The following is a 4,764-nucleotide window of genomic DNA, read 5'->3' as shown; positions in this document are numbered from 1 at the left end:
TCTCTCTCTCTCTCTCTCTCTCTCTCTCTCTCTCTCTCTCTCTCTCTCTCTCTCTCTGTCTCCTCCCGAGGATGACTGGGGTGGTGGTTGACAGGGTCGCACTCTGTAGTTCTTTGTTGGTCTGGAAGTCTATGTAGACTAGGCTGGCCTCGAACTCACAAAGATTTACCTAGTGCTGAGCGCATCATTACACCAGATCTTGTTCCCTTTTCTTGCTCTTGTCTCCTCCTTTCTTCCTCTCTCTTCTTGTTTTCCCCAGCCTCTTATTTCTCCTCTCCTTCCAGGTCTGGTTAGGTCGGTATGAAATCACTAGGGGCACCATATAAATAGTGGGTTTGTGCAGTAGTGGGTTATTAAAACAGTTCTTCAGGCTTCCTTGTTTGGACCCTTTGTGGCTCACATGTGGCCTTTGCATTTGCTATTCATAGTCAAGTGCTGTTAAATCCGCACAGACCTAAGCCTGCCACTCTCCCAGAGAAGTGGGAATCCAGAGTTCAAGGAAACAGTGATGCTTTAAGCTGAGGCAGGAGGATAGTCAGGAGTTCACATCCACCCTGGGCTATTTAGTGAGTTCCATGACAGCCTGAGCTAAGTGTAACCAGCCTTGCAGGGATAAAGAAGTTAGCGCTAGACACTTGCATCCTTCAGCCTGTCCATCAGACTATTAAAATAATGAATCCCAATAAGCTGGAATCTGCCCCCCCCCCGCGCCCCCAATCTCATGTTGGGAGAAGAAAGAGTCTAATGCCTGGGTCAGCCAGAGAGAAATCTTTTTTTCTTGAAAAGAATTTACAATTTGTCAGACCAACTTACTAGAGAGACAGAAGCAGGTGATGGGCAGACCACTCCCTGATTGGGAATCTGTTAGATATGAACTTGGGTTCTACTTAAGCCTTAGTCCAGAACACAGAAGATGGATTGGGGCAGCGGGCCACTGTATCTCTCTCCCTCTTCTCAACAAGGCTGATGAGATTGAATAAATCTCCTTTTTCTGTCCCACCAACACTGCATTGGAGGTGGGCAGAGGGCAAGAGACTGGTGGGCCCCCAGAGGAGAGCCTGGAGCCAGTCGCCCTTGGTGCTTAACCTCCTGTGAGGAAGGACCAGAGAAGAGAAGAGCAGCAGGGGCTGCTCAGGGCTCAAGGGCTCAGAGCTTGTCCTGGCACCTTTCCTGGCACTGCAGAAAAGATCAGTCCTTTGTAGTCCCAGCCTATGGATGTCCCTGGGGGACTGGCTGGGGCTGCTGCAACTCACCTTTAGTCCCACCACCTAGACTGGGGGCTGGGGCCAGAACCTAATCATAACTGATGTGAGCAATTAACAGTCCCCTCGGAGGCTGGCAGGCTGCTCCCCTCCAGCACCTTTCTGGCTCCCTTAGCCCCTTAGGACTGGCATAGGCCTTCCCAGTTGTACTGAAAGTCAGTCCCATTTCACAGTCGAGAAAAGCAGAGTCTAGGAGAGACTGCACCTCTTACATCACATCGAAGTGTTGTCAATAGCCTGAGTTGTTGGGGTTTTAGGATATTAGCTCCAACCCTTCCCCTCCCCCATATTCTTTTCCTTCCCCACATTTTGTCCTGAGAATCCAACCCAGACTCCATGCATGGGCATTCTTATTCTGTTTTAGAGGGAAGGAAACTGTCTCTTAGGAGGGTGAAATGTCCTGCTCTAGCTCAGAAATATTAAAATCTCTTTCTAAAAACCAAGCATTTAAAAACACTATATTTATATTATGAACTATTTAAAAGCTTTCTTTCATTCTGGAGTAAATGTGTGTGTGTGCGCGTGTGCGCGGTGCTCACGCATGTGTGTATGCTTGTGTGTTTGTGTGTGTATATGTCCTATATGTGTATGTGCGTGTATGTATGTGAGTGTGTATGTTTGTGTGTGTGGGTGTTGTGTAGGTGCATGAGTGTATATATGTGTGTCTGTTCTGCATGTGAAATGTGTGAGCACATGTTGAGATGTATGTTTCTGTGTGTATGAGTGTATTTGTGTGTGTGTATATGTTGTATTTGTATGTGTGAGTGTGTGTATATGTGTATGTGTATATAGGTGTGTGTTTGTGTGTATATGTATGTATATATGTGTGTGAGTATGTGTATATGTGTGTTTGTGTGTATATATATATGTGCATATATATGTGTGCATGGGTGTATGTGTGAGTATATGTGTTTATGTGTGTATATTTGCGTTGTGTGTATATGTGTTAGTGTATATGTGTATATATTGTTGTGTGAGTGAGAGTGTGTGTATATATGTGTATGTGTTATGTGTAGGAGTGATTATGTATGTATATGCATGTGTGTGAGTGTATGTGTGTGTTTGTGGTGTGTGTGTATGGGGGGTGTTTGAGGAAGAGTCTGACAGGATAGCCCTATTTTGCCTGGAACTCACAATGTAGTTCAGGCTGGCCTTAAGTTCATAGAGAGCCTCCTGCATCTGCCTCCAGAATGCTAAGAATAAAGGTGTGGTGTGTGGCACCATAGGCAAAATTTTCATTTGTAATCACTTATCTAATAGGGTATATCCACAACTATGTTGAAAAATGAATTCTTCGTAAAGGCTGAGGGAGTAGGAAGGAAACTAAAGGAAAGATACTCTTTTGATATTTCTGATCCACAGCTTTAAAAAAAAATGCTTGACATCTTTTCAGACACACCAAAGAGTAGGAGCAACAGGACAAAAGCCTCCGGATGCCCTCTCCTTGGCTCCCCCTCACTGTCCCTCTCTCCTTGGCTCCCCCTCACCGTCCCTCCCTAGGAGAGCTGTGATTTGATTCTGTATGATTCTAAAGCATGGCTTCCACCACACTGCTATCTTTCTCACTATTGCTGCTCTGGCTGGAGGGATGTGTGCCTGAAGACAGACGTGTGTAAGTGCAGCCGATGTGTGCCTAGGTCCACATCACCCAAGCTGAGGCTATCAAGACTCCCTGGGTCCCAGGTTGTTAATCTCTGACCCAGGTCCTTAGGTCACGCTGAGATTAACACTCACTCTCCATAAGTCCAACGTCCTGGGCCACTTAGGGAGCAGATGCATCTTCCTCGGGTAGAGGTTTGCCACTGACCTAAATCCAAAGTAGAGCTTCTGGAGACAGCCTGGAGTAACATTCCACTGCCTGCTGATGCTGGGTCCCTTGGGAGAATCCAGGGATGTATGTGATACTCTTACCTTTAGTGGGCCATCAAGTCCAATGGAGAGAAGACCTCAGCATGGGAAACAGTTCACCAGCAACAGAAGACAGTTAAGTTTCCAGTAAAAACAAACTCGGCATCCCAAGGACACTGTGGAGTATGGTGGTTAGAGAGCAATGTCTCAGCTTTGAGGGTGACTAGGACTGAACAAGGATCCTAGGTGGGTCAAGACATGGATTCTACATACTCAGGAGACACTGGTTGAAAAGGAAAAATGAAGTGATTGAAGCAAAAAGCCCTGGAATGTGGGACTGAAGTCAGACGGAGAAAGCTACTGAACGCCAGGCAAAGGCTTCTGGAATTTGTTCAACGTCGAAATCATGTTAACATGAAGTATCTTGATGACCACAAGGGTTGGTGGGCAACGGAGAACCTTAGCTTCTCCCCCATGCCTGCTCCTCTCCTCACTCCAAGATTTCTTATGAATATTAAACGTTGTCTCAGAATTTTGGCTTTCTGTTTGTTGGGTTGGCTGGTTTGGTTTGGTTTCTTTTGTGTCAGGGTTTCATGTAGCTCAGGCTGGCCTTAAGCTTGATATATAGCTAGGAAGAGCTTAAACTTCTGATCTTCTTGCCTCCACATCTGAAGTTTTCAGATTACAGGTATGTACTTCCAAGCCCAGACGTCTCCAGATTTTGTAGAATATTCAGTTTCAAGAATCACTTAGCTAGAGATGTATCTCATACGAGAAACCGAGAGTTCAATCTACCATTCCACATTAAGCGAGCATGGTGGTGAACACCTGCAATCCCAGCTGCCTGAGGAAGAGACAGGAGGATCAGAAGTTCAAGGTCATCCTGAGCTGCAGAACACATTTGAGGTTAGTGTGGGTTACAGGAGATCCTGCCCTCCAAGGAAAGGGAGGAAGAGGAGGAAGAGGAGAAGGGGAGAGAGAGTAGGAGGAAAATGATGAAGAAGGAAAGAAGGCAGGAAACACTTGTTGCTTAGCTGGTTGTGGTAGCATGTGCTTGCACTCTCTGTATTGGGAGAGACCGTTGTGAGTACAAGACTGTTGCTGGCTACAGAGTGGGACCCTATCTCAAAACAAAGCAGAGACACATGTCCTGCATTCTAATTCTTGATCTCTGGAACACCAGAGAGTGCCATCCTAACCCTTTCCTCCAGGAGGCCCATGAGGTCTGGGGTGGGTGGGGTGGGGTGGTGCATGACACCTTGAGGGTGACTTAGGAGCTAGTTAGAATGTATCTCATTTAATGCTTGATGACAGGAACATAGAGAAACAAACAGAAGACAAGTGGAAAGAAGATTAGACGGGGCAAAGTGTCTAACAGTTACTGTGCATGAGAGAGGGTGGGGTGGACAGAAGAGGCACCAAAAACAAGTGTAGGGGACCTAATACAGTATTCTATATGCCAGGTTTGTTTTGTTTTGAGACAGGGTCTTGCTATAGAGTCCTGGTTGTTTTAGAATGTGTTATATAAGCCAGTCCTCACAATAGTCTTCCTTTCTTTGACTCCCACGTGCTGGATCACAAGAACCAGCCATTCTGCTAGGCTCTCTACGTGCTAAGATCAACCTATGTGCTTTAGAATATCTTTGCAATGATG

This window comes from Mus caroli, chromosome 9, assembly GCF_900094665.2.
Source record: "Mus caroli chromosome 9, CAROLI_EIJ_v1.1, whole genome shotgun sequence".
NCBI classification, from domain to species: domain Eukaryota; kingdom Metazoa; phylum Chordata; class Mammalia; order Rodentia; family Muridae; genus Mus; species Mus caroli.
Note: the sequence above shows the minus strand (reverse complement) of the source record.